Genomic DNA, 23,020 nt, shown 5'->3' on the forward strand with positions numbered 1-23,020 from the left:
ATAAATCCAGTCCATGGAATTCTCCAGGCCACAATACTAGAGTGGGTAGCCTTTCCCTTCTCCAGGGGATCTTCCCAACCCAGGGATCAAACCCAGGTCTTTCACATTGAAGGCGGATTCCTTACCAGCTGAGCCACAAGGGAAACCTGACGGAATCATTGAAAGTAACTTAATTCACCTTGGTCATGGACAACTTTTGCAGTTTGGTTTGGTTTTGGTTTGGTTTGGTAAATCTTAGTAGCTTTCAAAAACATTCGAATGGAAAATAGTTAACTTTCCTCTGCAACCTCATTAGCAAGCCATAATGAGAGCAAGTCTCAGGCCAAATTTTCACACACAGACACCTATCTGATAAACATTCATTAACAAAACAGGCTTAGAACAATTCATCAACTGGATTTCTAAACTTGACCAAGCCCCAGCTGCCTGTTCTTTAGGTGTGCCAAACATGTCCTGTAACATGTTTGCTCACCGCAGATATGACAAAATTCCTAAGTAAGAGTCAAAACATTGTAATTGACAACATTTCATCCCTTAAACCAATGACGGGATGTAGGACCAAATAGGGATCAAGCTAAGATGTGAAATGGGTCCATCGTTGAGCTGAATCTTAGGTCCTGCTCATTCAGAGAAGGAGCACCTCTGAGCTCTAGTTTATGCATCTTGAATCCCTTTAAATTCACAATGAGAAGTAATTAACAAGACTCTAGTTTCATCAATAAAAATCCATTGCTGATAATTATATGAATTAGCAAAGCAATGTAACTGAACGAGGAGACCTTATAAAAGATGTGAATGACCTTTCTGATATAACCCTGGCTGGCCACCTCCTAACTGCTGCTGCTGCTAAGTCGCTTTATTTGTGTCCGACTCTGTGCAACTCCATAGACAGCAGCCCACCAGGCTCTGACGTCCCTGGGATTCTCCAGGCAAGAACACTGGAGTGGGTTGCCATTTCCTTCTCCAATGCATGAAAGTGAAAAGTGAAAGTGAAGTCACTCAGTCGTGTCTGATTCTTCGCAACCCCATGACTGCAGCCTACCAGGCTCCTCCGTCCAAACTAGGCCTTCTTAACCTGAGATTGACCTAAAGTAACACACGCAGAGCGTCACTCTCATTATACCCAAGTATTTCTAAAGAGGGGCTTCCCTGGTGACTCAGCAGTGAAGAATCCGCCTGCCAAATACAGGAGATTGGAATTCAATCTATGGGTCAGGAAGATCCCTTGGAGGAGGAAATGGCAACCCACTCCAGTATTCGTGCCTGGAAAATCCCATGGACAGAGGAGCTTGGCGGGCTACAGTCCACGAGGTCACAGAGAGTCGGTCATGACTTTGTGACTAGACCACCAGCATCATTTCAAAGAAACTTACAGGCATCATAACAAGCCCATAAATTAACATTTTGTAGATTGAACCTCTGTTACATATGAACAAACGCTCTAGGATCCGTACCTGTGTGCTTTTGGAGGGTCTTCTGAGTAAGCAATGAAGATGGATGTCTTCCTAGCCACACTGCCTGCTGCCCAGGGAAGGGTCATTTAAGCAATGTTGGAAGCAGAGGGACAACCACTCCCAGCCTGGACTCCCCACCTCACTTATGGACCCCTAATCTCTTCCGGAAAGGGTTGTGTTCGGTGAGTTTTTTTTTTTTTCCATACCACTCCAGTGACATATTGAAAAACTTAAAGGTCTTACTTTTGTGGTTCAAGGACTACTTTGAGAATGTAGTAATAATCTCTTCAATAAAGGTGCACATACGCACGTGCAAAAAATATTTTTTAAGAAAACTTTAAAAAATTATTTATCTATCTTTGGCTGCGCTAGGTCTCTGTCGCTGCCCTGGGCTTTTTCATTTGTGACGAACAGGGGCTTCTCTTGTCATGGCACATGGGCTTGAAGCTCTTGGGCTCAGTAGTTGTGGCATATGGGCTTAGTTGCCCCCACGGCATTTGAGATCTTTCTGGACCAGGGAAGTGGCAATCCACTCCAGAATTCTTGCCTGGAGAATCCCATGGACAGAGGAACCTGGCGGGCCGCAGGCCATGGGGTCGCAAAGAGTCAGACACGACTGAGCGACTAACACCACTCTGACTACGGACCAGGGATCCAGCTCACGTCCCCTGCACTGGCAAGCAGATCCTTAACCACTAGACCCCGGGGAAGTTCTGCAAAAATTAAACTTTCAATTCCTTTTCAGAGTGTTTACAAACCCTGGCCCTACCCCCACTCACCACCGTCATCACCAGCTTCTTCCTCTAATTTTCCAGGAATCCACTGAGGCTTTTCAATAGATCACCTCTGACATTATGACATCAAGAAAAACAGTTACCCGCCCGAGCCCCCAAGTTTCATCTTGCCTGTAGTCTGCTCTCACAGCGCTTCCTCCTCCTCCATCACAGTACTCTGAAGAGGAGTGAAATATCAGTTACGGACGCAGATCAGTTATGGAAGTCCAGATCACTGTGTAAACGCATCGGATTCTGTTAAGGAAAGTACAGCCCACAGTGAGGAGAGGCTTTAGTCTCCTCTGCCTTCCCCTGGACACGTAGGATATTATTAATACCTGGCACCAAGTCTGCTCACACTTTCTGTGTTTTTTCAGAAGCAGACAAGCAACAGTGTTTTCCAGGACGGCCCTCTGCAATGTTGTTGTTTAGCCGCTCAGTTGTGCCCGACTCTTTGTGACCCCGTGGGCTGTAGCCCACCAGGTTCCTCTGTCCATGGGATTTCCCAGGCAAGAATACTGGAGTGGGTCGCCATTCCCTTCTGCAGGGAATCTTGCCACCAGGGGATGGAGCCTATACCTCCTGCATTGGCAGGATTCCTTACCACTGAGCCACCCGGGAAGCTTTCTGCCATAAGCAGTGCTCGCCTTGGGTTTCTTCTCCCCTCTTGACACATGGCCCTTGCTTTTACCTCTCAGCTTTCCTTCCCCACCCGTCCTCACTCAGAGCTGACACAGGACCCTGAACTGCTGAGTTAATTCACACTGAAGCCACGTGTTCCAGGAACCGAACTCACTCAGAAGGACAATGCAGATCGTGGAGTGCAGGTTATTACAGCGGCGGGCCCAAGGCAGAGTCTCCTCTTAACCAAGGACCCCGATCAGTTTTTGTGAAAACTTTATACACCCTAAGTATACATGCCCAAACCCACCTCCCCAAATTCCCTGAAACTAGTCTGAACAAAGGAAAAGAAAGATACAATCAAAGTTAACCCGTGATTCATATGCCTTAAGCCTAGGTAGTTAACAGTGGGCAATTATCAATAGGCCTGTGGTCATACCCCAATAAGCATAACAGAATGTATGATTCTATTTGGTTACACAGATAATTAGGATATTCTTTTAGGCTAAGGAGAGTCTGGGGACGAGCCCTGGGGCTCTTCCCTCCAGGGGCCTGGTTTTCCAGTTGGTATGTTGTTTCCATAGATACTGGGCATAGAGCTCAAAGTCCACATTCCAGCCCACGATGGAGACCTGCCTTCAAGATGGAGCCTGTTCTGTCTGTTTCCTCCTTCATTTACCCCAGCAGTATTTCACATTTTAAAGGCAAGCTGCACTGTCAGCGTTATAGTCGACGCTAAAGTAAGGATCTCTAATGTTGAAATTCCAGTAACTGTCGCCCTGGCCTGAGGAAGCTAGTTTTTCAGGAGGATCCTCAAGTCAGTCCTGTAGGCAATCACGTATTCCTGGTCAGCAGTGGTGGGGAGGTGAGGGGTGCGTTAAGAGTGTCATTTGCTTTAGGGAGAGAATATCCTCCTATATCTAGGCAGGAGTATTTCAAAAGAGATAGTGAAGAATTGCACCCATTTTTCTGTAAGAGCACAGGTTTTCCCTAACAAGAAGGGGAGAATCAGGTCTGTGTCAATATTTATGGCTGTTTTTGGTGTTTAGTCGCTAAGTCGTGTCCCACTGCAGTACGCCAGGCTTCCCTCCAATTCGGATAACGTTAGTTATCCCAACGGCTTCCATTCCCACTTGTCCTGGTGTCACCTAGCACTCCTGGCCCACCTTGAACTCATGCGTAAGTGTAGGAGGCGCATCAAGGAACCCACCTCCTTGCTCCACCCTTTACCTCAAAAGCACTTGAAAACACATACTGTTTGTTCCCAAGTGGTGCTAGTGGTAAAGAAACTGCCTGCCAACGCAGGGGACATAAGAGATGCAGGTTTGATCGCTGGGTTGGGAAGATCCCCCAGAGGAGGGCATGGCAACCCATTCCAGTAATCTTGCCTAGAGAATCCCAAGGATAGAGGAGCCTGGCGGCCTACGGTCCATGGGGTCGCAGAGAGTGGCACATGAGTGAAGCAACTTGGCACACATGCAAACGAGAAATCTAGAACAGTCGAATTCTTAGAGTCAGAAAGTGCACTGGTAGACACCAGGGGCCAGAGGCGGGGGTGGAGATGGAGCGCTTACTGGGAACAGAGTCTCAGGATGTTGTTGTTTAGTCTCTAAGGCGAGTCTGACTCTCTGCAAACTGATGGACTGTAGCCCATGAGGCTCCTCTGTCCCAGGGATTTCCCAGCACAAATACTGGGTCGGGTTGCCATTTCCTTCCCTTGGGGATCTTCCCAACCCAAGGATGGAACCTGCGTCTCCTGCATTGGCAGGCAGATTCTTTACCACTGAACCACCTGGAAAGCCCGAGTTTCAGTATTCAGTTCAGTTCAGTCGGTCAGTCGTGTCTGAGATTCTTTGCGACCCCATGGACCACAGCATGTCGGGCCTCCCTGTCCATCACCAACTCCCAGAGCTTGCTCAAACTCATGCCCATCGAGTCGGTGATACCATCCAACCATCTCATCCTCTGTTGTCCCCTTCTCCTCCCGCCTTCAATCTTTCCCAGCATCATGGTTTTTCCCAATGAGTCAGTTCTTCGCATCAGGTGGCCAAAGTATTGAAGTTTCAGCTTCAGCATCAGCCCTTCCAATGAATATTCAGGACTGATTTCCTTTAGGATGGACTTGTTCTATCTCCTTGCAGTCCAAGGGACTCTCAAGAGTCTTCTTCAACACCACAGTTCAAAAGCATCGATTCTTCCACCCTCAGCTTTCTTTATAATCCAACTCTCACATCCATACATGACTACTGGAAAAACCATAGCTTTGACTATACAGACCTTTGTTGGCAAACTAGTGTCTCTGCTTTTAAATATGCTGTCTAGGTTGGTCATAGCTCTTCTTCCAAAGAGCAAGTGTCTTTGAGTTTCAGTTTAGGAAGATGAAAAATTCAGGAGATGGATGATGGTGAGAGTTCACTAACAATATGAATGGACTTAGGGCCACCAACCATATAGTGAAGTGTGGTTAAAATAACATGTTTGACATTATGTGACTTTTATCACAATACAAACAGGTAAGTAAATATACATTTTTTTTTTTTAAAAAGAACTTGAAGGTTCAAAGTCAAGACTGCCCATTTACCTGTTCCCACGTGGCCTTCCCCTACCGGGAGCAAATCTCGGCCTGGATGCCTCCCTCCATGACAGCTCCCACCTCACCCGGTGACTGTCTCACTTCAGTCCAGTAGTCTGGCCCTTGCTCTTGGCCTTCCCCCTACTGCATTTCCCCATCCACGCCCTCTCCCTGCCCTACTGCATTTCCCCATCCATGCCCTCTCCCTGCCCTGGTGCATTTCCCCACCCACGCCCTCTCCCTGCCCTGGTGCATTTCCCCACCCACGCCCTCTCCCTGCCCTGGTGCATTTCCCCATCCATGCCCTCTCCCTGCCCTGATGCCGCTTGCCTAATCAAATCCTGGCTTGACTCTGTTGGAGAGGCTCTACGTCCAACTCACAGCCCTGACAATTCTAAGCCACCCCAGTCCTGCAGGGCAGAAACAAGGCTCTCCCTGGCTCAGGTTGCCCAGTCCTCTAAGCATACAGCCAGCCCTGCCAAGTTTTAACCAGAGACTTACATTCCAAAGGAGAAACTTATAAATTCAAATGCTTTCCTAGAAACCAATGATGACTCTTTTAATGCAGTCATATCGTGTAAAGAAAACTCAAGCCTGCATTAATTTCATTTTTCATATAATTCATACAAGGAGCCTGGACTCTGTATTTCCTATCCACCTTCTATTTGCATTCTCTGTTGCTCCCCTGTCCAGGTTTTAATGGCTCAGCTGGAATTGAGACCATATTTGCTCCTCATGTTTGTTTGAACACTTAGGTTCTGTAAAAATATTTGCCTCCCAAATTCCCCATCACAGACAGATGTCCTAGCTCATTGCTGTTGTTAAGTATCTTGGCAGGGAGAGAACTGGCTTCATATTTCAAAGAATCCCCTTTTCTACTAAAAAGTTTTGGTATCACTACACAAAGGCAGTTACAACATGCACTCAGAGTGGAGCCACCAGGACCCTCTTAAAAAGAAAAGGTAAAGCTTCATTTTCTCTCAAGGACGACTAATTAGCTCGGTGACCTCAGGCTTAACCTCTCCAGGCCTTGGTTTCCTCATTTGTAAATGGGGGATTGGTTTGATTTAAAAGGTTTCATCCAGCCACAACCTTCTACTATTCTCTCAAGACAGATCATAGCAAAGGAAACCATAATTTGACTCTGGGCACAGGGATTTTTAGGAGAATATTACAAACCTACAAATAGAGTTTAAGATGGCATCAGTCTCCCTGTGCTAACAGCATGCATGTCCATTTTCTCCTGCTGTACTCTTTCACTGAGTAATTGGAAAGAGCCTTGAGGGGTAAAGACTTGATGAGCCTCCAGGACAGCGGGGTTCATTCACATTTAGCTTCCGAAAGTAAAAATCCACTGAAGCCAAGTCCTCTCACCAGGCAGGACCAGCAGCCGCCACCTCAGTTGAATCCATCTCAGTGTCGCATGAAATGAATACAAACACACGTTTTCATAAATGGACAAATATGAGAAGGACCCCAGCTCCACTCTTTCGTTCCTTGTTTTTTTCACTGGTAAGATGAACTTTCCCCTTCTGTTGCAGCTACCTTTGACATGCGCACTCAGTTACTCAGTCCTGACTCTTTGCAACCCCCTGGACTGTAGGCTTCTCTGTCCATGGGATTTCCCAGGCAAGAATACTGGAGTGGGTTGCCATTTCCTGGTCCAACCTGCATCTCCCTTGTCTCCTGCATTGGTGGGTGGATTATTTACAACTGAGCCACCAGGAAAGCACTGACACCTTTACTGTTACTACTAAAGCTCTGGTCATAGCAAACACAAGCCTTACAGAGTTCTCTGATTCGTACCAGTGAGCTTTCACTCATGGAATCTTACAAAGTGGGAGCTATTATTAACCCCTTGAACAGACTGGGAATGGAGGAGAAAATGGCAACTCACCCCAAGATTCTTGCCCGGGTAAATCCCACGAACAGAGGAGCTTGGTGGGCTACAGTCCATGGGGTCCCAAAGAGTCAGACACGGCTGACTGAGCACACACGCAGACACTGAGATACAGACTCCCACAGCATTTTTGTGCCTTCAGATCAGATCAGATCAGTCGCTCAGTCGTGTCTGACTCTTTGCGACCCCGTGAATCGCAGTACGCCAGGCCTCCCTGTCCATCACCAACTCCCAGACTCACGTCCATCGAGTCAGTGATGTCATCCAACCATCTCATCCTCTGTCGTCCCCTTCTCCTCCTGCCCCCAATCCCTCCCAGCATCACAGTCTTTTCCAATGAGTCAACTCTTCGCATGAGGTGGCCAAAGTATTGGAGTGTCAGCTTTAGCATCATTCCTTCCAAAGAAATCCCAGGGCTGATCTCCTTCAGAATGGACTGGCTGGATCTCCTTGCAGTCCAAGGGACTCTCAAGAGTCTTCTCCAACACCACAGTTCAAAAGCATCAATTCTTTGGCGCTCAGCCTTCTTCACAGTCCAACTCTCACATCCATACATGACCACAGGAAAAACCATAGCCCTGACTAGACGAACCTTTGTTGGCAAAGTAATGTCTCTGCTTTTGAATATGCTATCTAGGTTGGTCATAACTTTCCTTCCAAGGAGTAAGCGTCTTTTAATTTCATGGCTGCAGTCACCGTCTGTAGTGATTTTGGAGCCCAGAAAAATAAAGTCTGACACTGTTTCCACTGTTTCCCCATCTATTTCCCATGAAGTGGTGGGACCAGATGCCATGATGTTCGTTTTCTGAACGTTGAGCTTTAAGCCAACTTTTTCACTCTCCACTTTCACTTTTATCAAGAGGCTTTTGAGTTCCTCTTCACTTTCTGCCATAAGGGTGGTATCATCTGCATATCTGAGGTTATTGATATTTCTCCCGGCAATCTTCATTCCAGCTTGTGTTTCTTCCAGCCCAGCGTTTCTCATGATGTACTCTGCATATAAGTTAAATAAACAGGGTGACAATATACAGCCTTGACGAACTCCTTTTCCTATTTGGAACCAGTCTGTTGTTCCGTGTCCAGTTCTAACTGTTGTTTCCTGACCTGCATACAAATTTCTCAAGAGGCAGATCAGGTGGTCTGGTATTCCCATCTCTTGAAGAATTTTCCACAGTTTCTTGTGATCCACACAGTCAAAGGCTTTGGCATAGTCAATAAAGCAGAAATAGATGTTCTTCTGGAACTCTCTTGCTTTCTCTATGATCCATCGGATGTTGGCAATTTGATCTCTGGTTCCTCTGCCTTTTCTAAAACCAGCTTGAACATCTGGAAGTTCACGGTTCACATATTGCTAAAGCCTGGCTTGGAGAATTTTGAGCATTATTTTACTAGCGTGTGAGATGAGTGCAATTGTGCGGTAGTTTGAGCTTTCTTTGGAATTGCCTTTCTTTGGGATTGGAATGAAAACTGACCTTTTCCAGTCCTGTGTCCACTGCTGAGTTTTCCAAATTTGCTGGCATATTGAGTGCAGCACTTTCACAGCATCATCTTTCAGGATTTGGAATAGCTCAACTGGAATTCCATCACCTCCACTAGCTTTGTTCGTAGTGATGCTTTCTAAGGCCCACTTGACTTCACATTTCAGGATGTCTGATTCTGGTCAGTGATCACACCATCGTGATTATCTGGGTCGTGAAGATCTTTTTTGTACAGTTCTTCTGTGTATTCTTGCCATATCTTCTTAATATCTTCTGCTTGTGTTAGGTCCATACCATTTCTGTCCTTTATCAAGCTCATCTTTGCATGAAATGTTCCTTTGGTATCTCTGATTTTCTTGAAGAGATCCCTAGTCTTTCCCATTCTGTTGTTTTCCTCTATTTCTTTGCATTGATCGCTGAAGAAGGCTTTCTTATCTCTTCTTGCTATTCTTTGGAACTCTGCATTCAGATGTTTATATCTTTCCTTTTCTCCCTTGCTTTTCGCTTCTCTTCTTTTCACAGCTATTTGTAAGGCCTCCCCAGACAGCCATTTTGCCTTACAACAATCATAAAATGCTACTATGCAATTGGGGAAGAGAGAATCCAACTCCCCTGTTATACTCATGCCACTCTATAATTATTCAACAGTCTTAAGGATTTAACAGATATTTATTTTAAAATTTTTATAAATGCCTTAAACTCTGTAAAATCATAGTATAAGTATGAGTAGAATATTTACACGTATAGGTAAGTTTGATGAAGAACTATCTGCTTCAGCCCTTTAACATGTACTGTTACCTTCGCATTAACATGCTTTCTACCTTTGACGGGCAGCCACCCAATCACTTGTTCCTTGAGTCAGGGCTGCACCCGGCGCCTTAGTTCTGGAGGAGAGGGTGTGGCCAAGTGGGGGAGACAGAGTTGCCAGTCGTCTGATGACTCCTCCCGAGCCAGGCTGGGAGCTGATTATCAGACCTACAACTTGCATTACTCTGTTCTTCTAGCCCCTGACTTCCCTGCACAGCTCTGAAACGTCTCTGCCTTTAGGAAGGGGCAACTCCATGAAAAGGTCCCAGATCACTGTAACTACATCATGAGTCTAATAAGGCCAAGGGGTGAGCTATAAAGCAGTTTGCTGCAGGAGCTTGGCCTGTTTCCTGGAGGTCTTCTGGCCTCTTCTCTCCCCTAATTCCCTGGATGCTGTATCTGTAACTGCATTGCTCCTATGGGCTCTTATTCAAACCCACAGGCTGTTTTTTATGAACAAGCACTAAATTGAGATCCAGGATGTCAGTTTCAGGCACCGATCAGAGGAAACTGCCCATCTTAGCCCTGTCCTATTACAGAGTTCCAGTCACATAGGAAGATTTTGGACTCACAATTCAGTCTTCAACCTCCACTCCTCCACATTCCTCTCTTCTAATGAAAAAGAGTCTGGGGAGGGAAAAAAACATACACATGACCAGCTGTATCTTCATTTTGTCTACTGTCCTCTGTGAGCAAAAATACAGGTTTTCATTTCTTTCCATTAAATACATAGTTGTGTGCAAGGAGAATGGGTTGAAAGAAGCCTTATTATGTCCAAGAGTTCCTATTTCTTTAAAAATATTTGCTGTTAGGACTTAGAATCCTTTCTACCAACCATGGGTCAGAGAGATCAGGAAAAACATTCACTGCCAGTGATCCCGTTTATAAAGGGGTAGGGAAACTTTCCATATGGGGAAAAATGAGGCCAAGCAAAGAGGGAAAAAGGAAGCTTCCCCAACCAAAATAGAGAAAGGGCCCTACAAGAGACCAGGCAACAATATCTCAAAGAAAAGGCATTCCCAGGCTGTGAAGGCACACTGCACACGTGCACACACGTGTGTGCACACATGCACACGTACATGTTGTGCTCTTCAGTCACTAAGCCATGTCCGACTCTTCGCAACTCCATGGACTGTAGCCCACTAGGCTTCTCTGTCCATGGAATTCTCCAGGCAAAAATACTGAAGTGGGTAACCATTTCCTTCTCCAGGGGATCTTCCCAACCCAGGGATCGAACTTGGGTCTCTTGAACTGCAGGCAGATTCTTAACCATCTGAGCCACCAAGGAAGCCAAGATGGTCACAGAAATAGATAATTAGAATAAATATGTTTGGGGCTTCCCTGGTGGTTCAGTGCTGAAGTATCCGCCTGCCAATGCAGGAGACATGGGTTCGATCCCTGGTCCAGAAAGATCCTACGTGCCCCAGAGCAACTAAGCTGTGTACCACAACTACTGAGACTGTGCTCTACAGCCCAGGAGCCAAAAGTACTGAAGCCCGAGCAGGCTACAGCCCATGGCCCACAACATAAGAAGCTATTGCAATGAGAAGCCTGTGCACCACAAGTAGAGAAAAAACCCATGCACAGCAATGAAGACAGCACAGCCAAAAATAAATCCAAATTAAAAAAAAAAATAGAAATGTTTGGTATGAAGGAGGGTGTACATCACATGTGGAAACATAGATAAAGGAATGACTAACTCTGCTTAAAGAAACATTTGTGCTGTGTTCACTTCTGTGTGTGGGTGTCGCTGACCACCATGCTCAGAGATCTTAGCTTCATAGTACAAGCAGTCTGGCAGCATCAAGGGATCCTCTTTCCCTCTCTTTCTGTCTGTCCCCCTCTCTCTCTCACCATCTCTCTCTTCCACCGCTGACAACTATCACTGCTAATTTAGGGCTTTGTTGAGAATTTCAGCACTGCTGAGTAACTTTGGCCATAGTGAGAGGGAAGGACAGGAGGAGGCTACTGCAGTCCTCCTTGTAAGAGCTGATGAAGGGAGCCTGGACCCGGGAAGTGAGAAGAGAGATGCAGGCCAGGAATGAGCCGGACCACCCTGTGCTCCTGGTCTCCTAGATTCCTCTCTCCTGGGGGCACCTGGCCTCTCGGCCCCCGGACCACAGTGGGCTCCTGGCTGTGCTGGGAATAGCCGCCAAGCCCCACTGCAGACTGGCAGAAGCACCTAGCTCTTTCTTTCACTCTGGCCCCATGCAGAACCAGAACTCTCGCTAGGTCGGGATGTGGGCGACACCAGCATCCTTCTTGCAAACAACCTTCCATATGGCACATTATGAAGATGGAGCTAGTGGTCTGACTCACCTTTGAAATTGGTTTTAAGAATAAACAGTCCGTCTCCTGGGCTCTCAGAAGCAACTTAGTGTTGAGGACGCAGGATTGCTGAGCACAAGAGCACTTTTTGTTGCAGCTCTGTAGGCACACACCAGTCGCTCCCTCGCCTCGAACGCTAAGTGACTGGTCAGAGTTTCCAACAAGGCGGTGCAGTTATGCACAGATGAGAAGACACCCAGGCAGGCTGTCCCACCATTAGGAGTGGGTCGGCAGTGGGGACGAGGGAGTGGGGCTTCTGCGAGAATGAGCATGAAGGAGGGCTCAGATTTCTCGTACTCCGGAAGACAGATTCACCAAGGAAGGTGGGTGGTGAAAACCACGTTCCCCACTCCACCCAGGCGGGTCCCCACCATCCCCAGCAATCTCCAAATAGGGAAGCACAGTTAAGTCAAGAAGGATGGCTGACCTCCCATATTCACTTCTTCTTTTAAGCCTCAAACCTAGCACATTGTTCAGTCGCTACATCGTGTAGTGACTCTTCATGACCCCATGAACTACAGCACGCCAGGCCTCCCTGTCCTCCACTATCTCCCGGAGCTCGCTCAAACTCATGTCCATTGAATCAGTGATGCCATCCAACCATCTCATCCTCTGTCAGCCCCTTCTGCTCTTGCCCTCAATCTTTCCCTCTTTTCCAGTGAGTCAGCTCTTTGCACCAGGTGGCCAAAGTTTTAGAGCTTTAGCTTCAGCATCAGTCCTTCCAGTGAATATTCAGGACTGATAGATTTCCTTTAGGATGGACTAGTTGGATCTCCTTGTAGTCCAAAGGACTTTCAAGAGTCTTCTCCAGCACCACAGTTCAAAAGCATCAAAAGCTTCTTGGTGCTCAATAAATGCCTTTGAGTGAATAAGAATAAGTGAATAAGAAGGTTCAACTACACAAGTGGTTTTCAAACTGGGCTTTCTTGAGGCACCAGGTTTTCCCAGAGAAGTTACAGGACCTGCTGTAAGGAAATGTGTGCTGGGGCCCAGCGGGGCCACTCCATCTGTATTCCTGTGACTGTCTGTATCTCCTCTGAATTCAAGCAAAGTCCTCTGTGGCCACCAGAGCTCAGCGAACTGACAGCCAGTGCACGCCAGCAGGTCGTGGTCACGGTGTTTTTCATTCAGTGATGATACATAAAAACCAGCTCTTTCCTTACATTTGGGGAGAAAGGATTTCTACAAATAGACCAGTTTAGGAGGGATGAGGCTGCCATCATGGGTTTTGCCCAGCTAGCTTCATAAATATTATTCTACCCCGGTCTCCAGTTCTTCAGACACTCGGGGATACAACTGTGGTTTAAGATGACCAGCTCTTGCCCACCCTCTGGCCGTAACTCTCCCTCCTCCCACAACCTCTCTAGGGGAGCTAGGCTTCCAACCCAGAATGATTTCATCACCACCAGGCAATTGGACCCGGATTTTTCTCCTCTTAGGATATCTCGCTAACTCGTCATTTCCATAATTAGCTTTAACGACCCTCTTCTTCTGTTTCTTTCCAAACAACACACATTCTCACTCTTTGTGGGGGTGGCAGACCTCCAAGCTTTTGGCAACTCTCCTGTTGACCGAGATCCCAGAGAAGAATTTCAGACGGTCAGCTGAGGGCATCTAAGACAGCTGTGTGAAGAATGAGGCTGGGATGAGGAGGAGGGGTTGGAGGAGGAGAAGGGGGGGAAGAGAACTGTAGAGTGGAAGAAGGACTCAAAGAACATTTACTCCAAGCCCCATTTCACAGATGGGAAAGCTGAGACCTAGACAGGTGAAGCAGCTCACAAGGTTGCCATGGGGAAGTCTTAGGGACATCAGATGATCAGAGCTGGTGCTGGGTTGAAACTCAGACTATCCTTTGTTGGCTTAAGTGGTGAGCTGAGCCCTTTGTACTTTTCCAAGTGAAATGTGGCAGCAGCAAGGTCCAGATTTTTCTGGAAACTCCAGCTCATGTTTCAGCATCTAAGGCACTTAGCTGATCAGGCCTCTTCTGTAGATCTCCTAACCACATCTTGCTGCTGGCTGCTTCTCAGCTCTCTCTGCCATGGTGCTCAAGGTCTCCATGACCCCGGGCCCATGGCAGAAGGAGCTTGGAACCCCGCAGTGTAGAGAAGGGGATTCTCCAGCACCCCAGACAGCTCCCCATGTTTCTCCAAGGGTCTCCTCTCTCCCACGTGCCTGAGCCTATCATGCTTCGCACGTGTGATTTTGAACCTAACCTCTCATATGAATCTTAAATTACTGGGACATACAAGGACCATCCCCTGTGTACTGCCCAGGGGTTCTGAATCCCGACAGCCTCCAGCCTGGGATGAGTGCCCGGCCTAGGCTCGCTGAGGGACTCCAGGGGTACACTCCCTCAGGATACAAGGACTGAAACTACAGTAGCCGGAGGCCCCCAAGAGGAAAAGATGGAGAGAGGCAGGGCAGTGGGCGCAGAGGGTCCCGGGGAGGAGAAAGGAGAGCTTGCCACATGCTTGACAAAGTTGCTAAGTTCATAACTGAGCATTAAAGAGACACAAGCAATGAGAGCCTTAAGATTTTCCTGGAGAATAGAAAGGTGACTTGAGGTCTGTAAACTTAGAAAGAAGAATTTAGAAACCACGACTCCAATAAACTAAAGAGGTGGGGAGAGAAGGAATGAAGTAATTGGTCTGCTGGGAGCAAACAGCCTTGACAAGGGACAGTGGGGCGCCCGCTGTCCAGGGAGCCGAGGAGATCAGCACCAAGACGATGCCTCCGGTGCAGGGGGCTGCCCAGGGCAGCCCAGACTCGGAAAAGGGTGCTCTTAATACCCTTTCCAGCAAAGGTGGCCATCCTTTCCCCAGATCACACACCTGACTGCATATGACAGAGGAAAGCATGACAAGGAGAGTTCACAGTACATTGGGCTTTGCATTCATCACAAAGTAATAATATAATAGTAACAAGGTGTTATAAAGTGATGAATGCAGGGCAAGCCCATTTTGCTAAATGCAAACACACAGACACATACACAGTGCCTACATTTCCCTAAACCACCTGGACCTCTAGGAAGAAATAGATCATTTCAGTTCTCAATCTATCACTTATCAAGGAAAGAAAGATACATTGAAGACACCGGTGAGATAAATTGCATAAACCCAATTCTGACGTTAAAATATGATTACAGAAGATTTCTTAGCATCAGTTAATGATCAGAGTGGAACATTAGCACCCCAAAGAACTTTCCAGCCCAACCAAAGAATCCCCCAGGGCCCAAAGATAGTGGGGTTTAACTGTGTGACTGTTTAGGTAAGGAGGTTCAGCTCTTGTTTGCTCAGCGACACACCAGAACTGCCATCTCCAAATAAATGGCATCCTTCAAAGTAATCCCCATGGAAAATTACACTCATTCTAACCGTGCTGTCCTTGCTCAGATTATTTTGGGGGCTGTTCTTTTGCATCCCTCTTTATAACCAGTTTATCAGCCACATGCGAAAAGCGGTTCCTTTTTCTGTGGTCTTCTTTAGAATTCATATTAAAAGGAAGGGGGATCAGGACACACAAGATGCCAGATGTGATGGAGAAAACACCCCAGACAGTGAGGTCTCTGAGGGCAACTGCAGGGCTTCCCCTGCTGCCTTGCAGAGTGCCCAGCAGACAGCTGGAAATTCATAGATATAGCTGGAAAAAAAAATACAATGAAGGTGGAAAAAAGTGAGGCAGCATTATGACAACATTATTGGCTCAAACGGTAAAGAATCTGCCTGAGATGCAGAAGCCTTGGGTTTGCCCTGGATCAGGAAGGAAATAGCAACCCACTCCAGTATTCTTGCCCAGAGAATCCCATGGACAGAGGAGCCTGGCAGGCTACAGTCCACGGGGTCGCAAAGAGTCAGACACGACTGAGCAGCTAACACACACATACGTGGTCAAATGAGTAATGGCAATACACCGTGCTCGCCAGCTGTCTGGACCATCCAGGGTGCCTCCCTGTAGAGATCAGCCACTCCTATCGAAAGTCAAAAGACAATTCTCCTCTTTTCCTCCTCATTTCTAATGAAACCACAGAGTCAGGCCTTAACTAAAAATATTCTCAGTCTCAACGTCCATAACCACGTTGGGCACAAAGCCTGAGGGATGTGAGAACGGCCTTAATAGCCAAAGGCAGGCTGGTTCAAAACCACACAACCACACATTGAACACACAGGTCAAAGCCCACAGGTCCGGACAGGCTCTCCCAGAGGCTGGAGCACGTGGTGGCCTGTCTGTCACTCCTGTGCCCTGCTCATGTCCAGGGCTTTGGGACAGCATCAGGCAGGGACAGCCAGGTCAGCATGCCCTGGCCCGATCTCCTGGCAAAGCAGACACGGGTCTGCAGAGGCGCCCCACTCTGCTCCTCCCTGACAGTCATGCATTCAGCTCTCCAGACTCGGGGCTACCAGCCAGGGCCAGCAGGGGCCAACAGCGCTCTCTGACTTTTTCTCTCAAAGAAAAGATGTTTCAGAAGCGAGCCCCTCCCTGGGGTGGACTCACGAGTGTTGGGGATGGAGAAGAAGCTGATCTTTGTCCAGGCAATCAAGCCCCGCTGTTATCCTTCAGTGCCCCAGAACATGAAAGGAAAAAAAAAAAAAAAACACTTTCTTCCTCCTCCATTCAAACACCTTAAAATAAAACAATGACCTGCAGTGTGCCTGCCAGAAAGGCCAACATGGTGCCCGTGGGCCCGTGAGCTGACCTCTGCAGGCTTTTCCCACCCCCAGGCCTCAGGCATGCAGGACTGAAAGAATTTTTTTGGCCAGGGCTGGAAGCTTTTGGGATATGAGCCTGCCACCCTGCCCCCCAAAGCTGAGAAGCCACCCAGGACTCGTCCTGGCCATTCACAGAGCAAGCATTTGTCTGCTGCTGCCTGCCTTCCATTCGGTTCCTAATCTTCTTGGTGTCCAGTGTCCCTTTCCTCTAAATATCCCACTAAAGCACTCACTGATAACTAAGGTAGAAGATTCCCGTTTGAAAAGTAGACTCATACTGGGCTTCCCAGGTGGCGCTAGTGGTAAAGAATCACCTGCCAATGCAGGAGATGTGGGTTCAATCCCTGGGTCGGGAAGATCCCTTGGAGGAGGGCATGGCAGCCTGCTCTAGTGTTCTTGCCTGGAGAGTCCCATGGACAGAGGAGCCTGGTGGGCTACAGTCCATGGGGTCGCACAGAGTCGGACATGACTAAGCGCACGGGCACACACACACACACACACATGTATTGGAAAACTCTCATACTTAAAGGAAGACAGCTCTGATGAGGAGGCGATCAGTGTGGACGGGGTAGGTGAAGGCAGGACTCCTTCTGCCTGATTTCCCTAAGAATCACACGGTGGTAGTTGTCACTTAGAAGAGCCACTCAAAAGGCTGGTGTTGCCTACACTCTACAAGGGTCTGTGTACAAAGATTATACACAATAACAGCCTCACCTGAGAGATCCTGGGGTACATCAGCATCCTTTTTTATAAAGCACCTGAGGAGAAGAGAGAGGGAGGAGGAGTAAGAGAGAGAGAGGGAGAATGAGAAAGAGAGAAGTGTTTAACAAATAGTTTCAAGACCTTCTGTTTCCCAGCCACTCTGCTGAGCCCTGATCCTAGGCACAAAGAAGATAAAGGATGGATGCAAGAACTCAAGAACTCATGAAACAGAAGCAGATACTGTCAGCAACATGTACCAGCTCTTACAAAACCAATCGAATCAGGGACACATGGACAGAAAATCCGCCCCTAGCCCGGGATTTCAAAGAAGTTTCCCCACGGGGACTTTTCTCACAATAAAAGTACACACTTGGCTTGGCTTCCGATAATTCAGTGCTGGAGATTTCTCCCACCTGGCCGGCCTCCATCAGCGCTCTTCACAGAGCAGTGGTCTGTGCATCATGCCCCTCTAGGTGGAAAGCACCCCTGTTCACCCATGGAGGACTGACTATCTTGCCTGGCCCGCAAGCTTCCATCCCATGAAGGAGCCTGATCTCTGTGTCAGGGGCCAAAGCCACTTGGGGTAGAAAAAGCAAAATTTTGCTGAATCTCACAAAACACTTCTCAACAATGTCATCCTAGAGGCAAGGGCAGAAACCCAGGTTTTGTGGACCTTGAAGCTCAGACAATCTGGGGAACCTCTTTAAGAAAATGCATATGAAAAGATTCCTTCCATAAATTGTCAAAGGCTTATTATTTATGAACATATTGTCTGGGTCCTTTGAAGAAAGGAGTGCCTTTGCACATGGCGGAGAGGGTGGGGCAGGATGCCCAGAGCTCAAGCTTCATGGACTTTGTGGTAAACCCACCTTTGCTCGGGGGCCAAGAAATGGTCTTTCTCTGGAGGAAAGAATTAGGATCCATCCCACCTCCCTCAACTTAGCCATCTTTGAACTGCAAAGGCAGAGAGGCAGGTTGCCTCAGATAGAGAGAAGCCTCCTCTGCCTGTTCCCTTAGGCCTCCAGAAAGATTCCAAGCTATTTTTGGAGTACGAGCTTTCTTCAGCCTTTCAGTTCGGCCTCTTGAAATTTTCACAGCCAAGCAAATTACAGTACTGGGTGGAAACAAAGTAGCTATCCTATTGGTTTTTGTTGTTGCTATTCTAATGAGCCAAGGTCAGAAGATATTAATTTTTAAGCAACATATCAAAAATATTTGCCCTTATTGCTTTTCTTTCTTTCTTTCTGGAGATTAAAAAGGTCAGAGGTTCAAACATCTTGCATTAATGGGCAACACTGCACTAACTTGTTTTCCTCTAACAAACGGTATTATTTAAGATTCAGAAAAAGGAGTCTCTCAAGCAGTTGGACATTGATAACTGTTGTCTTCATCCTTATTACAGTTCTTGTGCCTATTACTATTACATATTAACAATAGTAATAACCACTCCTTCCCTAAGATTTCACAAGTGAACAATGAATTGTTGCTTTTGTTGTTCAGTCATTCAGTCGTGTCTGACTCTAGCGACCCCGTGGACTGTAGCCCGCCAGGGTCCTCTCTGTCCATGGGACTTCCCACACAATACTGGAGTGGGTTGCCATTTCCTTTGCCAGTATAATGAATGAATCCATCAAATAACAGTCTAGGCAGTATTTAGGAAACCAATCGTACTGGTGATGCTAGCCTAGCTGAGATTTCACTCCAGTCCCCACCCACATGGCCTCCCTGGTTTTCCAGGCCATGAGGCACTTTCTCTTTTAAAACTCAGCCCGGGCCTTCCCAGGTGCTGCAGTGATTAAAAAAAAATCCACTTGTCAATGCAGGAGACCTGGGTTCCATCCTTAGGTGGGGAAGATCCCCTGGAGGAAGAAATGGCAACCCACTCTAGTACTCCTGCCTAGAGAATCCCATGGACAGAGGAGCCTGGCCCGCTACAGTCCGTGAAGTTGCAAAAGAGTCGGATACAACTGAAGCAACCAAACAACAAGAAGAAGGAAAAATCTCAGGCTGCACTTAGCAGTCTAAGTGCTCCATTAAGACTTTCTCATTTTTACAAGAAAATGACTTCTTTCCCCTTTTAAACAATCAAGTCACAAAATACTTTTGTAAAAATAACATTAACATCAAACCAGGTCTTATGAAGCAACCCGTACTGGCTTAGCAAAGGCCTAAAGTAACTTCTTAGCCTACTATGGCTCTTTTAACTTTTCAACACTTGGCTTAAACGTTAACGACCTATTGTCTGATTTTTATGGACTTTTAAATACTGTTGCCAACTCTTCTGGAAGAGATCGGGTTTTGTCAGCAATTCAGGCATGAAAATTAGAATTTGAAAACAAATAAAAAAGACCCAGTAAGCTCATGAGACTTCTACTCAAAATAGTTCCCACTCTCCTACAAAGCCGGGCGTGCTCTCCTTCTACGACCATATGTACATTCACGACCAGATACGTTTTCTTTAGGACTGGAGTAATCATGTATAATTTAGATAAGATGACTTCGTGCCAATAATATCTGAGTCACAGGGCCATGAATTTGAACTCCATGCCACCCAGGTGGGATGGGAATTCTGAGTAGTCATAGAAAAGAATTGTAGAGATAATTAAGAATTTTACAAAGAGCCATAGCTTGGAAAAAAATGAGAAAACTTTTCAGGCTTCCCTTGTGGCTCAGCTGGTAAAGAATCTGCCTGCAATGCAGGGGAACGGGGTTTGATCCCTCGGTTGGGAAGATGCCTTGGAGAAGGGAAAGGCTACCCACTCCAGTATTCTGGCCTGGAGAATGCCACAGACTGTATATGTATAGTCCATATACAGAGAGTCAGACACGACTGAGGGGCTTTCACTTTCTATAGTGAGTTCAGTACAAAGGACTTGTTTAGTCACTCAGTCGTGTCCTACTCTTTGTGACCCCATGGCCTGTAGCCCACCCGGCTCCTCTGTCCATGGGATTCTCCAAGCAAGAATCCTGGAGTGGGTGGCCATTTCCTCCCCCAGGGGTGTGAGGTAAAATGAGGTCATAGGATGAGCCAGGCTTCAATATGACTGTTATCCTCACAAGAAAAGGAGATGAATACACAGACAGCTGCAAGATGGTGTGCGGACGTAGGGAGGACAGCCATCTGCAGAACACGGGGAGAGGCCCAAGGAGAAGCCAGTGATGCCCACACCTTGATCTTGGACTTTCAGCCTCCAGCACGGAGAAGAAATAAACTTCTATTGTTTAAGCCATCCCGTCTGTGGAACTTTGCTCTGGAGCCCTAGGAAATTTATACACCTTCTGTCAAGACCAACGTCTTAAGACACACCTGAGGATGCTCACGGTGGTGGGACAATGCCTCTCTGGTTTACTCTGCATGGAAGTTCTGGCGGCCTCGGGTAAACTCTCACTGGCCCCCTGAAAATCCAGGGGACAGGGTGTAAATCTGCCCCTGGGGCCGTACCCACACCATATCTGCAGCAGGTCTCCAAGGTGAGCAGCCTCCGGCATGGTGGGACAATAAGGGTAAAGGAGGGGCTTCCCAGGTGGCGCTGGTGGTAAAGGACCTGCCTGCCAATGCTGGGGACTCAGGGGGTGGGAAGATGCCCTGGAGAAGCAAATGGCAACCCACTCCAGTATTCTTGCCTGGAGAATCCCCCAGACAGAGGAGCCTGGTGGGCCCCACTCCATGGGGTTGCAGAGTCGGACACAACTAAGCACAAACATGCACAGTCAGGGCCAAACCCAGTGCCTGCCCTACAGGATACTCAGTCAGGGTTTCTGAAATAAGTAAATGACTCAGGATAAACTCTTCTGGAATTGAAACGTTCCAGGTGGTCTCACTTGGCCAGCGACTCTTGTCTGAGTGGCTGCCAGCAATCTTGCTCTGTCTCCAGAGGCTATAAATGCATAGCGGCAGGAGTAATCCGTCCAGGGGAACAGCCCTCTGGGGAGAGAAGAGGGCTGACCCGTCTCAGTTTGCTCTCTTCTACCCTCAGCGCAGCTGCCTTAGGCCAGTAAGTGCTTAATTAGTGTTAATATCTCTTTTGATAGTATTATCCTATGAGCCACAGAATCCATGTTTAGTAATAACACCAATGCAGTCCAAGGCTTTTTCCCTTAGGTATTCACCGCTCCAGGACTGATTCCATTTCATTCTTCCCCATGTCTGTCAATGGTCTCCGCCTTCTCCCAAAGCTCAGACTCAAGCCCTTGGAGTTAGAGATGATTCTTCCTAATCCTGGAATCCCTAAATCCCATCAGGAACAAAATCTTTTCCATCTGACCCTTCCCTGCATCTCCTATCTCTCCCTCTCCAGGCTCAGCACCATCATAACCCAGCCCACACCTCGTGGCAGAGGAATCCTCACTGAGCCACCAGCCTCTAACTTCTCCATGCCATCGTATGACATCATATGACACCTGTGTCAAGCCTCAGAAACTCTTTCAAGGAGCCCTGGCTAGGCAGTTAAGAAGGTTAGTCCTAGTTATTTTATGCCTGGTTGCAATAACTAAGAAGTTTGCAAGAGCAGAGGCATTCTAGGCTAGTAGAATTTCTGGAAAGAGCTGCTGTGTTAACCTATAGTCATTGCTGTGGGGTCTTCTGGAATCATAAACTCCATTTCCAGATGCTACTATACAAAACAGGCTTCCTCGGTGACTCAGGGGTAAAGGATCTGCCTGCCAGTGCAGGAGACCCAGCTTTGATCCCTAGGTCAGGAAGATTAGCTGGAGAAGGGAATGGCAACTCGATCCAGGATTATTGCCTGGGAAATCCCATGGACAGAGGAGCCTGGCGGGCTACAGTCCACCGGGTCGCAAGAGAGTTGGACACGACTTAGCAACTAAACAATAGCACTATATAAAATACACATGACCGGGTTCATCTTAGGTGCTGGAATACAAGAACTCAGCTTTTACAACACAGCAGAGCTCGTATGTAAACTGCTAATTATACGATCTTTCCTGTTCGTTTAGTTTTACAAGGATGGTTATATGATGAGGTGGGGTTAGTGGGTGGGAGGCGACATGTGGAGGCCAGAGGATCATGGGGAGAGAAGACGGCTCCCAGGAACCCAGAGCAAGCGCCAAGAACTACAGTGCTAACCTTCGCCCTACATGGTTCAGTGGCTTGTGGGCTGGAAGCAGGAGGGTGACATCTGTGATTGAGTCCATGTGAGATGCTTGACCTCCCCAGTTTCATGCTCCAACGGGCGCGATGTGGGGCTGAGTCCAGCCAACAGAACAGGGAGTGCAGAGCAGGGAATGTTGACAGAAGAAACATCCGTATGTTCTTCTCCGGATGCTAATTACAGAAAGCCTATGTTCCTACGGGCTGTTTCATGGTAAACTTTCTCCTTATGGAAATTTTTTTATAACAAATCAATCTGTTTGGTTTGGTTAACTTTGGAAGGACGACTTCCTGAACATTGACACAGGAAAGACACCTGGCCTGAATTCTCCCTGAGCCCATGTATCTGCCTGTGTCATGGAAGTTTCTGCAACTGAGAGTCCTGTAACAGCCTGTGGCTGACCCCGGATCAGGCCCTAGGATCTCCAGGCTGGACATGTAGTAGGGGGTTGGAATTAATAAAGGACTTGAGAAAAACAGGAATTGTTTATCTTGTTAATTGTTGCAAGTTTAGGCAGCGGCAAACCATCCCTGACAGGTCCACTCAGATCTCTGAATCCTGAGTTTAT

The 23,020-nt window shown here is 47.4% G+C and overlaps 1 long non-coding RNA gene across 1 annotated transcript; it reads left to right on the forward strand.

Annotated features, from left to right (window-relative positions):
* The first annotated feature begins 1,327 nt into the window (after positions 1–1,327).
* On the forward strand, positions 1,328–22,891 carry LOC133236698 (uncharacterized). The gene is made up of 4 exons (XR_009732986.1): positions 1,328–1,636; positions 2,270–3,588; positions 21,640–21,796; positions 22,734–22,891. It is a non-coding gene; the product is annotated as an uncharacterized LOC133236698 (long non-coding RNA).
* Positions 22,892–23,020: the final 129 nt, after the last annotated feature.

Source organism: Bos javanicus, chromosome 23 (assembly GCF_032452875.1).
Source record: "Bos javanicus breed banteng chromosome 23, ARS-OSU_banteng_1.0, whole genome shotgun sequence".
NCBI classification, from domain to species: Eukaryota; Metazoa; Chordata; class Mammalia; order Artiodactyla; family Bovidae; genus Bos; species Bos javanicus.